Below are 16,664 nucleotides of genomic sequence, written 5' to 3'. Positions count from 1 at the left end.
CAAGAACCTATAAAAAATAAGGAACAATAGGAGGTAGGGAATCTCCAAACTATATGGACGGAACTACTATTCACATTGTCAAATCAACACAAGAAGAAAAGGAGCACTTATAACAATAATCACAAAGAACCTACAGTAAATTAATAACAACATGAAGCATGGAGTCCCCAAACTATATGGACAAAATGCCTATTCGCATTGTGAAATCAACATAAGAAATAAAGGTGTATTGTAATTGAAATCATCAACTATCTCCTCTTAATATCTATGTTATACTAATAATTAACTTGACTTGAGATACCAAGTGGCGTACACAGAATACTTAGTAAGTGATATCGATATTTAAAGAAGTGAATAAACGAAACAAATCATTTTAACAAATGATTCAAGAAAACACAATCTGAATCATACTCAAGAAACTATCGAGGATCAAAATAACGCAATTGGCCATAAAAATTAGATAAACCCCAAATTGTTTCATAGAATAAGTTGTCTATATCACACCTCTTGGGACGCGGTTCCTTCCCTGAACTCTGCTAATGCGGGATGCTTTGTTTCATAGAATTCACCTCACAAAGAAAAATAATGAATGTTTTCAAGTAGTTCAAATTTGCTTATACTAAGATTATCAACTCATATAATCTGTTCATTTCAAGTAATAAAATAAACATAAGAAGCCGTGTTTTTGATTGATTTATAACATTAACTCAGTAGCTTTACTAGTATTAAAATTTGCAAATCCTAAAGAACCTATATAACTGCTGCATAACACTAACCCCAAAAGGGAAAGTAATGATATTTAAAAAAAAAAAATGGTATAGTAAGTTTCAAATACGATTAATGTGTGCTTCAACTGTAGGTAGGGGTGTACAAAGTAAACCGACAAACCGCATTAAACCGATAAACCGAGTCAAACCGAGAAAAAAACCCGGCTAGTGGTTTGGTTTGACTTGATTTGGTGTTGGAAAAAAAACCCGACCATAATTGGTTTGGTTTGGTTTTAACTAAAAAAAGTCAAACCGAACCAAACCAACCCGACATTACATGTATTCAATTTTTAAAATATTTTATACATAAAAATGTTTATTTGTAAAGTAATTTATAAATATTTCTTAAGTTTTTTCGTAATTTTTTATCTATTATCATATTATTCAAGCTTGAACTTAGAATTTTGAATGTCAATAAGTTTTATATCATATGGATGTTAGTAACTCAAATAAAGTCCAAACCAAAACCAACTCAACACTAATCCTAACAAAAGAAATTCAATTTACCACTAGAAATGACAATAATGTTGGATATCTATTCTTTAGTTTTGCATAATTGATTTAGAGAGTAAAAATACATAACTTAAGTTTTTTTTCTTTGTCATATAATTAATACTTATTTTAGCATGACTTAGTATTTTTAGATTATGGTCATTTTCTTTTATGGCTTGTTAATTAGCAATATTTATTTTAACCGATTATATTAGCTTTTGTTGAATATTTTAATACAATGTCATCACTCTTCTCACATTTTGTGTTATTTTCTTAAGAAACACCTTAATTATATAATTGTATCTTACTAGGACCAAAGAAATATTTAAAGTAAAAGTTATATGTTTTGTATCAAGACTATTCCGAAAAAAAACCCCGAAAAATCCGAGAAAACCGAACAACCCGAGAAAACCCGAGGTTGAAAAACCCGAATTTTATTGGTTTGGTTTGGTATATAAATTTTAAAATCCGACGCAATTGGTTTGGTTTGGTGTTTAAAAAATCCGAACCAACCCGGTCCATGTACACCCCTAACTGTAGGGCACTATTTGGATTCTTCAAGTCTTCAATCTCAATCTTGGGTAAGCAATTTATCCTTCAACTCTTTAGAGAGAGAGAGGAATTGGGAAAGTTGTTTTATTGTTTTATTGAAAAGCAGGGGAAAGAGTAAAGGGAAAAACATCACACTTCACCACAGGTCTTGGTTCCGAGCAGTGGGTATGGAAAAATCATATTAAGAAAGTTTTTTCTTTGAATTATCTTATCTTACGTGGCACGAAATCAAATTAGTCGAATCCAATACAAATACTTAATACTAGGCGAGAAATTAAACTAAGGGGGAAACCAAGGTAGGGTGATAATTTTTTGGTAAAAGTATTTCGAATTATACATGGTGCGAATATGAACTAGTCTAGTTAGTAAACATGAAATTTCAAACAATTAACCAGAAAAAAGAGCGAAAAAGTATGACATTGTAAGATTTGAATAATCTTTGAATTATTTACCTGATTGGTTTTAAAAACAATAGTATAGGATTATCTCCAGAAGGGTAACTTTGATAATTTTATCTAGATATTAGATATTATAATTTTCAGATTGTTATCTCACATTGAATGTCGGTATCGTGTTAAATAATACTAGCAAGATTCATGTATAAAGTTATATTAGGTATTAACTATATAGAAATAGAAATGATCACCGATCCGCCCTTAAAATATATTAAAAAAAAAACTCAAAATGTTTAGCAACTTGAATTTGATGGAAGAGGGAAAAAGAAAACGTTAAATCTGTTTGTTGAAAAGAAACGTACAACAGAATAAGATCATGAGTAGTAAACTTACATCGACCACAGATGCAAATTGACGCGAACATGAAAATTAAAGTTGTGACAATATCCTTAACAACTATTTGGGTGTGTGTATATGCAAGAAATTCAGAAAGTCAATACTCTATTTGCTTTGGCGGCGGCGCAAAAACCCTAATTCAATATCGAACACTGAACATATGGTCCGAAAAGGGCGAAATAAAACTTTTATGTCACTAATGGGCTGCCGGAAAAACTATTTAAATGGATATGGTTTTCCCACTAACGTCAACAATTGAATAGATTAGAAAAGGACATTTAGTTACTCAGAGGATCGACGACGACGACAACAACAACAACAACAACAACCCAGTGAAATCCCACAACGTGGGGTCTGAGGAGGGTAGAGTGTACGCAGACCTTACTCCTACCAAGGTAGGACGGCTGTTTCCGAAAGACACTCGGCTTAATAAAAAACATAAAAAGAGGTCAGATAAGGCTAAGAGATTCAAAGCGATATGGAAATGGAAATAATGAAAGCGATGTTATACCCCATTTTAAACGGGTCAAAGCGGAGTATAACATATTGGTGATTCGTATATTTTTTAACTTAAGAAGTCGCCACCTAATTCTTTTAAAGGTGAATTAGGACACCTATTTTTACTAAGTTAACACCTAAAATAAACTCTAATTTCAACGGTCTTACTAACCTAATAAATTCTAGGTAAGGGTTCTAAATATCCTAATGGGAAGGTATTAGGCATCCATTAGAATCCATTAATTACGGTTACCGACCAAACTTAGGTTAATATAATATAGTCAGGAGTATGTAAAATAATAGATTGGTAAAGACTTATGAAATTTTTTATATAAATGTTTTAGTATGAGCAATTGAGGAATTTACACTTAGAGGTAATACAAGGTTGAATGATTTGAAAACCATTTGATAGCTAAACGATAGAAATTATTAGAAAACTTTAAAACTTTTATTCAGCTAAGTTATTGGCATCTTAAAAAAAATTGTTATGAAAAATAAAAATTTGATTATAATTTGGGCATTAACAGGTAGCCCCTTTAAAAAAAACAGACTGATTTGACTCAAAGTTCCTAAAGTTAATTGCGAATAAAATAGACTCAAATCTCATGAATGAGCTAAATCTTACAGTTTTCTTTTTTTATCACGTTATTTCTGAAAATTATGAGAAAACTTATTTATCTTTGCACAACAACCTATTTTCAGAAGAAATTTCCAAAAATATTCAAATCGTTATAAATATCTTCAGCTTCCCTTTTAAAAATATATAATTGATTTTGAAGCTTTTAGAGTCATAAAAAAACATAGTTAAACCATTCAGGAGGTGAGCTCAATTAAGTTTCGAAAATAATAATAATAATACTTCTCAAGGTTCTACAAACTAATATCCCCATTACCCATCTGACAGTTAAAATATTCTAATGTTTAAGGCCGGTAGTTCTAAATAAGTAAGATACACAATCAAACTTAAGAAAAAAATGAAAATCCTGGGGTTTTCTCGGTGTTTCTATTCAGGAGTGTTCGAGGGGACGAGAGGAATGAATGGAAATGCGCGTTCGAGGTCCAGTAGCAGCATAGTCTCAAAGTGAGACTGCCCGAACAATGAGTCTTTATGAAGACTCCATTTCGCTCCGAAGTATACATGTAAAAAAAAGATAAAGATTAGTGACAAGGGAATTTACACAAGGATATCTATACTTAGTTATTAAACTAAAATGAAACTTAAGTATGAAAATCACATATATGGGTCATATGACAAGTATATTCATTATAATTTGCCAAACAAGTAAAGAAACAAAAACCCAAGTAAACTGACATAAGAAAGAAACACAGACAGGCCCAAATTGTATGGCATGCAAGGGACAAAGCCCCATATTGAAAGCAATATGAATCAGCTAAAGCCTAGAGACGAACCCAATTCATTAACATAGCGATAAAAGGCTAGAGCAGGCCTAATCAGTTGAGAGGTAAATTCAGACTGACCCAATTCTGATTATAACCGAAGGATATACCATGTATATGTTGGATATTCAAGTTCATATATACCACGGGTATACAGAGCTTTTGTATATACTTAATACATCTTGGTATATCTTTCGTATACATAGGTTGTACTCAAGTAAAACAATCATGTAGACTTCACAGAAAACCTAGTTCTATCCACTCATCATATCATGACACATTTAGAAAGGACATAAAGGCAGTTTGAAAGACATGATACAGGTCATATACATAAATATTCAGAACTCAGAAATTAACAAGAAACAGTTACTCAATCATTCTCTTTTACTTAAGTGTATGCCATGCAAACTTGTAGTTTGATTCATACTAAGCGCAGATACTCAGAACAAGCTACCAATAAGGTCTTAAAGACACACAGCCTTATAGGTCTAATTAAGGTCACCTACTACAGATATAGTCAACTAGACATAAACCTAGTAAGGATGCGAGACAAGATCCTTGAATTTAGCTAAGCAAGGCAAGTATATATTAGGTGATTCCGTACTGATAATGCCTTATATGATGAAATGCAACAAGACAGGCAAAGGGCTAAACATATGCTAGCATCTAGCACTCCAGTGATGAAACAAATACACTTTGCAGGTTACATTGTATAACTATGTAACATTCAGGGGCATGCTTAGACATGAACAACAAGACACTTAACTTCAGACAATTAACATGAGGTTTCAGAGCTCAGATTTCGAATTTAGCAAACCACTTTTGAACTAACACACACAGGGTTATTTTCTTATGCTTATATGATATGCAGGCATAAACTAAATGCATACGTTTGAATATCTAAACTAGAATGAAGGCAGCATACAAGATCTCATGATATTCAGACAGTAAATGTAATCAGACAAAGGGTATGATAACAATAAACAACGATAGAGACTCCAACATAGCCCATATGACCTTTCAGCAGATAGGGACATTTATCATTCAAAGGTCTATATTACATCTATCCCTTTTAGACCAGGCTTATTACATTCTGTACATAAGTCCAGTTTTCACAAATTATTTTCAAAGTTCAGATGCAGAACCAACTCAAACAGACCAAATGTGAATATTTAAACCATCATTTGTTTAGCATACCTATGGGACTTACAGGACATAACCCTTGCACCTTAACTATTTCGAATCTCAATTTCACCCAACATGTAGTGTATATAGATTTCAGGACAACTGAACATGTTTAAATTATTCCATACCGAGCAGAAATTAGTAAAAATCTTAAATTTACAAAGGTTTCCTTTAAAACACATCATGTCTTGCCAACAAACAATCAACAAACTTCATGCTATTCTCAGATCACTTAACTGAAGCCCCGATGCAACTAGTCACGTTTATGTATACATATCAACAGGTGAATATACTCTATACTGAACAATACACATTGCAATATGGACTTACACAAATTGTCTATGGCACCTGTTACACTTAAAATAGGATAAGCAGGAATTCCACATGCTCTTTAAGCTAGATTAACAACAAAGTAGGGTCTAATTCCATATAATAGAGACTCAGTCATCAGTAATAAACTAAAATTAATTCAAAGAGACTAACAGGGAACTAGACCTATAAATATAACTAAACCGGGTTAAATATGAACAAACATGTTACAACAACAACATACCCCGGTGGAATCCCACAATGTGGGGTCTGGAAATATGAACAAACATGTGCAAACTAGTAACTAATAAGCATGCTTAAGCAAGAACAATTATTAACACACATAAACAAAGGCTAAACTAGCAATTAATACTACATTTAGAACACACATGAGCAGGAAAGCAATTAATAAATGCGAAAATAACTAAAGGAAAGAGAGTTTACCTTTTTCGGAGGCAGTGAACAGGGGCTTGAATCTCGGGTCTACGCTCGAACGCGAACGACGCTCGGATCTTTCGAATGCAACCTTCACCGAGAAATGGAAGTGAAATTCCTTCCAAGACCCCCAATATACTCAAACACAATGAAAAGGAAGAGAATTTAGAACTGATAAATCAAACTAAACTCCTTAGAAATTTTGCTTAAAAATGACTCTTTAATTAAACGGGACTAAGTTTTTAAACAAAAAGACTCAATTTGTAATTTCCGTTTTTTCCAACCTCCTTCAACACTGGGATGGGGTTCTTTATATAGAACCCCGAAACCCTAGATCCCATTGTCGTTTTAATTGTGAGGCGAATAGAAATGGAGGGAAAAATCACTCCAATGTTTGACACAACCAATCATAGGTGAGTATTCAAACTCACAAATGCACGAAACCCATTAAATGGTTTCAGATCAAAAACAGAGGTGGAGGGAAAGAAAACAAAAGCAACCTCTTCAACAGCTGAAATTCTGAAGGAGGAAGGACAAGATCATTAATTTCTTTCCCTCAAATGGCCATGCATAGCCTATATTCATGAAAGCCTCTGCGAATTTTACGGTTTGCGTCGGAGAGAGAGAGAGAGAGAGAGAGAGAGAGAGAGAGAGAGAGGAAGGGGTGGAGGCGGCTGAAGAAAAATGTATAACCCTAGTCGCTTCATATTTTGTTAAACAAACGGGTCGGGTCATCGAGTTAAAAGGGTTAGTGGACTGGGTCATTTAACGGGTAGTGGGCTGGGTAGGTTTAAACGGGGTGGGCTGGTCCGAAAAATAATGGTGGTTGATTGGGTTCGGATTTGGGCTCACAAGTTAGTTGATGAAAGAACCAATTTGGGCTTCTAAATTTAAATAAAAGATCTTCTTCAATTAATTATTTATTAGCATGTGCTAAAATATTACTTACTATAAAATATATTTATTACTACTCAAATAAAATTATACGATGTCGTAATAGCTGCGCGATAATATTTTTAAGGTTTAACAGTAAGTAAATGCTATTGTTTAATTGCATAAAATAAATGCGATGCGTGTGTGCATCAGACGGTAAATAAAAAAATGTTAAAAATGATCATAATGCAAATCATAATAATAATGGTAATAATAATGATGATGATGATGATGATGATGATAACAACAGCAATAATAATGATAATAGGCAACGACTATAGTCGGATAATAAACGGCGGTATTAATAGAAAGCTAATTAAAATTGCGGTAAAGTATAAATGACTATTCTTAAGCTATCGAAATATTAGAAACGCCAATAAATATTTTGGAAGAAAGGCGGGATAAAATTGGGTGTCAACAAGCGACACAGATAAAATAGGATAATCAAAGTAAAAGAAATAACAGATAATAGCAGAAATCAGAGCACAAGAAATTATACTGCAATAATACGACTACGAATAAGGAAGGATAACGAGACTATCCACTAGCCTTCTACCCTAATCTGGGTCCTCTAAACCCTCCTATCTAAGGTTATGTCCTCGGTAAGCTGTAACTGTGCCATGTCGTGTCTAATCACCTCTCCCCAATACTTCTTCGGCCTACCCTTACTTCTTCTGAAACCATCCATGGCCAACCTCTCACACCTCCGCACTGGGGCATTTGTGTCTCTCCTCTTCACATGCCCAAACCATCTCAGTCTTGCATGGATCGACAACAAACAATAACAAATTCAAAACCCTAACAACGCATGCAAGAAATTTCTCTAAGGGGGGAACAAATAAAATATCAAGGCTTCATGATCGACCACCAGTTTTGAACTCAATCTAGGTGAAAACGAAAGGAACAACTCTTTTCCTGAAATGGAATAATCTGGTTTTTTCTAATAATCAACTCCTTTGGCTATGGATTCACTGCACCAGATGAGAGCTTTGTGGTGCGAGGAAGTGCTCCCATGGTAGAAAATCATACCTTGATTTCCGGTCTTTGCTCCGGCGAAGATGAAGAGTTCTTGAAGTTTCCTATTTTGTTTTTGAGTTTGGTGTTGAACTATCCTTGTCGGGACCTTGTGCGATATTTCCTTTTTGTCTTCAATAGATTCGATTTTTTTAAGAGCTTGCATTCAGTTTTGTGAAACACTATGCTTTCAATACACCTAAATGTTCTTTTTTTGGCGAATTTATACCACTAGACAGTATGTCTAGTGGCCTTTTATTATTATTATTATTATTATTATTATTATTATTATTATTATTATTATTAATAATAATAATAATAATAATAGTAAAAAAATTTAAAAAAAAATCCTCAACAAAGATAAGGGCAAGCAAGGGGAGATGGGTCTTACCTTACCAATCATAATGAGCTAACAAAACTCTACTAGTAAACAAGCATGAAGAAATAGAGCGAGAGAGAACTAGATATTCTATGATCATTATAGAATTTATATTACACTCTATGATGATATTACAAATGAGAATGCTTAAGTAATCCAATAATACAAAAGCCAAGAAGAAAGTTAAGTTATCAACCTCAAACTTTTTGTTATAATGTATAAACTAAAAACCATAGAATGCCCATCTAAGGTAACCTGAAGTACTCTCCTCTTGTCTTCTTCTTCAGCCCTGTCCAACAACACTTGATAGGTCATTGTTTCTTCAACTCTGTCCAACAACACCTGATATTCATCATTTCTTATTGGATTTATTGGATCTTGTTGTAGTTCTTAACACTGTCATATGATTTTGCTTTGCTAGTCGCATCGGTAAGTGTCTTGGAACACACTCCTCAGTCACCTTGCCATCCCAACTATTATTTTTTCCATGGTTCTTTTTGTTATTGCGTAGTTGCCTAGAAAAAATATCTACATCCCTAGTTGTATTTGTAAAACAATAATCCAACGTAGCCTCTTTCTGACCTTCCTCAAAGATGTCCTCATCTTGTGGGTCAGCTGTCACAACCCAATTTCCAAAGCCGTGAAGGCACCTACACCCACCCCGTAGGTGAGCCATCCACAATCCATTAGACCTATTTATTCAAGTAAAACATGCGGAATAATTAAGCAAGTCATTTCAATAAGTACTACAAATCCTCAAAACCTGGTGTCACTAATACAAGAACTACTAGAATAGAAATACAAGTTTGGGATAACCCAAATACACTGTCTAGGATAAAGAAAGATAGAATAGGAACCTGGTGCCACCGAACAGCGAGTAGCTCACCCCAAATCCTTCAAATGGCCTCCTCAATGATTAGTGAAGCCTCGAGCCCCGCTAGTGCTAGGAACCAAATCCACACACAAAAAAGGTGCAGCAAGTGTAGAGTGAGTGCGGAAAATCAATGTGTACTCAACAACATCGTCGACAGATCCTAAACTAAAATTGTGGTGAGAGTTGGTCTTCCGAATGCTCACTCACACACACAACTGTCGTTAGTCCAACATAACAACAATTATGAGTTACAAGCCTAAGTATGATAATCCTCCAAGTTCACAAGTTATTCAAATAGTCAACTAAGCATGATAAGTACATTTCAATCAACAATTGAAGCAAGTCACCAACAAGAAGTTCATAAGATGTTATGATATGCAAATGCAATGCAATACAAGGCCTTTCCATCACCGGTATACACACGCTCCGTAATATGAAACACGTGACTCATGGGGGACTCGTGAGGTCCACATACCACCCGGAATCATTTTCCATTGGGTTCTTAGCCACCTAGGCTTCCAATCTCAATACTTAACCAATTAGGCTCAAATCATGTATACTTAGCGAATTCGGCTTTCAATAATTGCATCACTCCGTCCGGAACCATGTCTCATCGGACATCGCGCATGTATCCATCAAACATCACATATGTATCCTCAAGTGTAATATGCATGAGATACCATATTAAAGCATGAATATAACATGCACCAAAACAAGCAACAAGGCTATAAAGTAAAAGGCTCAACCTTAGCTCTTTTCCACTTTTAAAGAGTATTAAGGAATGATAAGAACACACAATCACAAATAAGGTAGGTATAAAGCATAGAAGCATCAAATAAGAGATCTCATATCTCAATCACAATTCACATAAAGCAACCTAAGATATCAGCTAATGCCCAAAGCATGGCACTCAGACCGGACTATACGACTCGATCTTACACAAATTCCCATAACATGGCACCGGTACCCAATACAAGTGTTCGTCACCTCACAAGTATGGGACCCCCTTTAATCCCCATTATTCACTCTTTATTAAAACTCAGTTGTTACGTGTGGTTCTTGTGAACTGTCTTTTCATTAGTTAAAGATTTGTATGTCTGTGTTGGGAAAAAAGATTAGTTTTAGACAACTCCTAATTTGACTTAAAAGACCAATTTTTCGTTACTGGAATGAATGGAACTTCATATAATTGAGACTAAAAGAGTTCGGCTTTGAGACACAGTTAAATGTTGATTGATTGATATCCTTAGTGTCAAACTTACATATTATCTAAAGGAGGTGCCCAATCCAACATTAGATTGTTAAGATTTCTCATACCAAATCGAAAAGTGAAAGCCATGAATATGGTAAGTATTCTGATAAAGTAGTATTCAATTTGTATGATGTGCTTTACAATTAATTGTGTACTCTTCAATATCTGCCTCTCTAAAAACTATTTTTGAGCTACATTGTACAAAAAGAATGTTGACCTTGACTCGGTAAACAAGGATTTGCTGATTTCCACTTTCTTGGTGCAAAGAAGTTGAACTGCAACATGAAGGAATTGATAAGAGCACAGCTTTGTGAAGTTCTTCCACAGCTACGCCTTTCTTGGCAGCCCAAGCTCTACTTCAGACATGCTTAAAAGTTGCCTAATGACCTCATATTCAAGGTACGCCAAGGGAATGACAAAGCGTGCTTGATCAATTGTAAAGACTACAAAATGGCCTTTTCCGGCGATAGAGGATGAATATGCACAATAACTGTCTGCATCACTACCATTTCTTGGAAATGAAATCCGCTTCCTCTGCATGGCTGCAAACTTTTGCCATCTCTTAGCCATTTTGATGAGTTTCTTGGTACTGAGCATTGTCATTTTTTTTTATTTTTTGGAATATTGGAACGAAGAAAGTAAACAAGAAATTTAGAGACCTTTGAAGGCTGAACTGATAATGCTTGTCCTTGATGATGAAAAGGCTCATGGAAGAGGGATTATTTATACAAGATGGCGCTGAAGTTTTTCTTACTAACAAAAGACAAAGCCATGTGCCGATGCCTGTGTGCCATGTTGGTATGGGGCCTAAAATTTAAGGATGAAGCTAGTTTGAAAATGCAAGATGATTAAGTTTTTTTTTTTTAGTTGGGTCTCTGTCACCGTATTTTCAAACCAGGTGGTCCAGGGCAAAGTCATCATCTTCATCCATTCTTGTGGATTTTATTCTAAGAGTGTCCTATTTGTTGAAAAATGAATCTTGTGTTGGGAAAAGAAAAAGTATTTTTTTGATGCATGAATTGTCTTAGTTCATGTATAGGAAATTAATTATGATACATGTATTATTTTACTTTAGTCATGAACTAGGAAAGATGAAGATTGTTCATGAACTAGGAAGATAAAAAGAATGTCTCGAATTAAATTAGGTGCATGTATTAGTCTAGGTGCATGCTAGAAAATTCCTATAAATACCTAGGTACTACAGTCATATGATATGAGAAAAAAAATGTAGCCTATTATATAAGTTAAGTTGGTGGAAGAATATTTTCCCTACTTTTGTTCAAACAGAATGATTGAATTTGTAAGTCAAGTTGAATGAAACAAAAAAGAGAAGTTGCCTCACTTGTCTTCAAGAGAGAATTTGAGTGATGAGAGTGCTCTCCTAAGAGGGGCCTATCTTGTTCTCTAAAAACTGTCTCAATACTTTAGAGAGTAACCATGCATGTGAAACTTCATGTGCCATTGTCTCTCCCAAGTCGTCACCAATTTCACTAAATATTTGGATATGGTACTTGTCATAAACTCGTATATATATACACATACTAGTCTCAAGGCTTGCAACAGACTTTTACTTGGTGTGTATTTCTCAAAATCCTTCATTCTTTCTAATTTTGATTAATTGCTCTTTTGGTAATATTTGCTTAATTAGTTTCTGAACAGAGTAATTAAGCACCTGCATGCAGCAGCTGCACTGTGGGTGCAAACTAGCACATCCAAGAAAGTTGTTACAGGGACATAGGAATATTAGTTTATGCAAGTCTTTGTAAATTCGAGTTAACGCTGCTCACAAATTTTACTCTCAAAGGACACAATAACAGGAAACCAAATGTTCGGTCGATACTGTTAAAGCAAATGAGGGGAAACAAACCAAAGATATATCAGTCTTTATCATTTAATTCAATAAGCCTTTTTCTTCTTCTTTTTTGTTCTCTTTGTGGAGGGGAGTGCAGAGGAATACAGACTAAAAGTGTGAAGAAGTGAAGTTGATTTTTTGGCGGTACAAAAAATCCTAGTTATTTAGTAAGGGATCTAAAATAGTCTAGTGTAGGATCTTGGATAATTATCTTAACGAAAAATATATATATTCTAGAGTAGTGTTAGAAGATAAGGCTAACTAGATATTTTGTAGATATATCTAGATAATTCTATCTAGAACCATCTCTAGACGAGTATAAATAGGGGTGGCCTTAGTCATTTGTAACCAAGCCAAGCCAACCCAATTGAAAATCATTCAAGCCAATTCAAGAGAGTCTTCTTCCATTTCAAAGTTCTCATTTCTAGAGCTTCCTTTCTTTAGTTGAATCTTCCGATCTTAGTAACGATCTTGGGCTAGCAGAAGTTTTCTCCGATTTACTTTGCTTCTGCTATATTTCTCTATATGGTATCGGAGCCATAACCATAGATTGGCTGCTGGGTTTTGTTTCAAGATCGGGTTAGTGGTAGATTCAACTGGTTTCTCTAAATGGATTTGAGCGGCCGTGTTAATGGACTGGGGATGGAGTTGTTGAATCAGTCCAATTACAAGGTATGGAAGACATGTATGGAGTCATACCTTGTGGGAGAGGATTTGTGGTATGTTGCTAATGGTAGTTACACAAGTCCTCCTACTGACAGACCGGAAAAAATGGGTGCATACAAGAAGTGGAAGCAGATTAATGCGAAGGCGGAGTTCATCCTAAAGCGGTCCATCTCGCACAACTTGTTTGATCATGTTATAAGGTGCAAATCAACTCATGAAATTTGGAGGACCCTTGATCGTTTGTTCAATAAGAAGGATGAAGCCCGACTACAAATATTGCAGAATGAATTGGCGAACACCACTCAAGGTAATCTTTCTATTGCCGAGTACTTTTTGAGGATTAAGACCTTATGTTCAGAGATCTCTTTATTAAATCCGGATGAGGCTATCTCTGAAGCACGAATGAGAAGAACTATCATTCGTGGTTTGAAGTCAGAATATATTCCTTTTGTTACATCAATTCAAGGATGGGCTCAACAACCATCCTTGGAGGAGTTTGAGAATTTGTTGTCATCACAGGAGCTACTAGCCAAACAGATGGCTAGTGTATGTTTTAAAGAAGGGGAAGGAAATGCTCTTGTAGCTGACAAGAGGAACTTCAAAGGAAAAACATTCAGAGATACGCCACACTCTCAATCTCAAAGTGTTTCCAGCTCGCTAGAAAAGGAGAGAGAGTCTACAAATAACTATAAGAAGACTCTCAAATGTTACAGGTGTGGTAAAATAGGACACATAAAAAGATATTGTCAAACAAAAGAGAGCAACATGGCTCAAGTTGAGAAAGTTGCTGAAGAAAAAGAGGACTGGGGAAGGTGCTTTATAGTTGAGGCTCGAGTAGTAGATGCCCTGGCTTCCTTCAATTTCTAAAGAGACTGGATCATGGATTCTAGAGATAATACGGTCCATTACGTGGAGAAGGAAGGCATTGATGTCATCAACAAAAAGCAAGCAGATTCCAAAGACGTTAAGACTAGTGACGTGGTAGCTGCTATCGAGGAAATCAACGAAGCAGATCCTGAAGCTGGTAATAAAACTCTGGACGTGAGGGATATTGAAGTAGAACCTCAGCATGAAGTGTTTGAAACTATATATGCCAACGGGGACTATTCAGGAGAAAGCTTTGAGGGAGTTGTAGTGGCAGTTAAAGTCTCTGGTCAATCATCAGCTGTATCAGAGTCAATCACTAGCTCAGATCAAATACTGGAAGCAGATGGAGAAGCCGACGGTCAAATAAATGAAGAGGTTGACCTTGAAGGATCAATTTCAAATGGAGATACAAGCAGTATGATTTTTGGAAGCTCTGAAGCTACCAAACAATTTATTGAGGAGCTGGAAAGGGAATGTAGTGGTGGATCCTATGTTGGTGTTGAGTCTTCGCAAGGTATTCATGGTCAGATCGTCATCGACTCAGATGCTTCTCTAGATAACACAATTTTTAAGGAGCTAAAAAAAGGGGGTTGTCTGGAAACTCAAGATCGTAAAACTCAGCATGGAGATGATTCACGTGATTCGCAAAGGCCAAAAAGAAATATTGTTAAGCCAGCTCGCTATAACGATGAAAAATTTGCCGGTACATATTCATGCTTGTTTACACGCCCAATTAATGGCAGAAAACCTTCGTCATTTGAAGAAGCAAGAGGAGACAGGAAAGTATGTCTGAGATCTTCACCAAGGCACACCCAAAAGCTTCGTCTGAGTTTTTCTGCAACAAGCTCGGGGTAGTTTTCAAAAAATCACTTTAAGGGGGAGTGTGAAGAAGTAAAGTTAATTTTTTGGAGGTACAAAAAATCGTAGAAATTTAGTAAGGGATCTAGAATATTCTAGTGTAGGATCTTAGATAATTATCTTAAAGAAAAATCTAGATATTCTAGAGTAGTGTTAGAAGATAAGGCTAACAAGATATTTTGTAGATATATCTAGATAATTCTATCTAGAACCATCCCTAGACAAGTATAAATAGGGGTGGCCTTAGACATTTGTAACCAAGCCAAGCCAACTCAATTGAAAATCATTCAAGCCAATTCAAGAGAGTCTTCTTTCATTTCAAAGTTCTTCTTTCTATAGCTTCCTCTTCTTTAGTTGAATCTTCCGATCTTAGTAACGATCTTGGGCTAGCAGAAGTTTTCTCCGATTTACTTTTCTTCTGCTATATTTCTCTACAAAAAGATCATTCCTTACAAACTAGTGTAGTTTATCTAGAAGAAAGTAAAGGGTGTTGATCATTGAAATTAAGGATATTGTTTCCTTGAGAAAAAATAAATGTTGGAATGGTTCTTGACGTTTGTTTCATGGTAGATAAATGATACTAGTATGGAAGTTTGATATTTGATCTTTGTAAAATATAGAGACAATGGAGAATTTCCTCGTAGTATTATTTAAGAATAAGAGCTATTTGAAGGTGTACAAATAAATCTAAGGAAACAAAATCAGATAAATCCCTAAATATCTCTAACTGTGGATACATCACCTTTTAGATGAGGTTGGTTGAAGCCTTTGTCTCTAGCAAAACTTTGGTGTGATAATCAGGCTGCTCTGCATAGTGCCTCAAATCCAGTTTATCATAAAAGGACGAAAGATATTGAGGTTGATTGTCACTTTGTCCATGAGAAGATTCCAGAGAACATGATTTCTCCTGGCTATGTGAAGATAGGAGAGCAATTTGGGTGATATATTTACGAAGGCTTTAAATAGAACTCGGATGGACTGTCTTTGTAACAAGTTGGGTATGATAAATATCTAGAGTTAGAGATATTTATGGATTTGTCTAATTTTGTTTCCTTAGATAGATTTACTTGTATACCTACAAATAGCTCTTATTCTTGGAATAATACTACAAGGACATTCTCCATTGTCTCTAGTGAGAGTTTGAATCCCCACGTTATAATCCCCTTCTCCTACCCCCTATGTAATAAAAAAATAAATTACCCATTTGATTACGAAAGCCACAATCTGGGTGGCATAATAGCCGTCATGTTTTATTCTAAAATCGAAAGATTGGACCCCTACTTTATTGTTGCTGTTCATTGCCTGTTTTGTGAAGACTTTCGAGGCCGATCCTGAAAGTGGCCATATAAATTTTTACTCCATATCATATTCTCTGTTCAATCATTGTCACTAAATATTGTCATTCTTAGTGGAATTAAATTCAATTTAATAGGACTACGAGAAAGCAAATCAAAGAATCAGATTCTCCTAAATGATCAGAGACTTAAAGCAGTTCAGGGACAGGAATATGGAGTTCTAATGAGTAATGAGATGTATTAATAC

The 16,664-nt window shown here is 35.1% G+C and overlaps 1 long non-coding RNA gene and 1 pseudogene across 1 annotated transcript; both read right to left on the bottom strand.

The window, feature by feature from the left end:
* Positions 1 to 3,930: 3,930 nt before the first annotated feature.
* Positions 3,931 to 7,094, bottom strand: LOC132614802 (uncharacterized). Its single transcript, XR_009572449.1, has 2 exons — positions 6,437 to 7,094; positions 3,931 to 4,225 (listed from the first exon to the last, which is right to left on the bottom strand). It is a non-coding gene; the product is annotated as an uncharacterized LOC132614802 (long non-coding RNA).
* Positions 7,095 to 10,715: 3,621 nt separating this feature from the next.
* Positions 10,716 to 13,074, bottom strand: LOC132615470 (auxin-responsive protein SAUR68-like; annotated as a pseudogene).
* Positions 13,075 to 16,664: the final 3,590 nt, after the last annotated feature.

The sequence above is a fragment of the Lycium barbarum genome, chromosome 10 (assembly GCF_019175385.1).
Source record: "Lycium barbarum isolate Lr01 chromosome 10, ASM1917538v2, whole genome shotgun sequence".
NCBI lineage: Eukaryota > Viridiplantae > Streptophyta > Magnoliopsida > Solanales > Solanaceae > Lycium > Lycium barbarum.
Note: the sequence above shows the minus strand (reverse complement) of the source record. Positions and strands in the feature narration are given on the sequence as shown.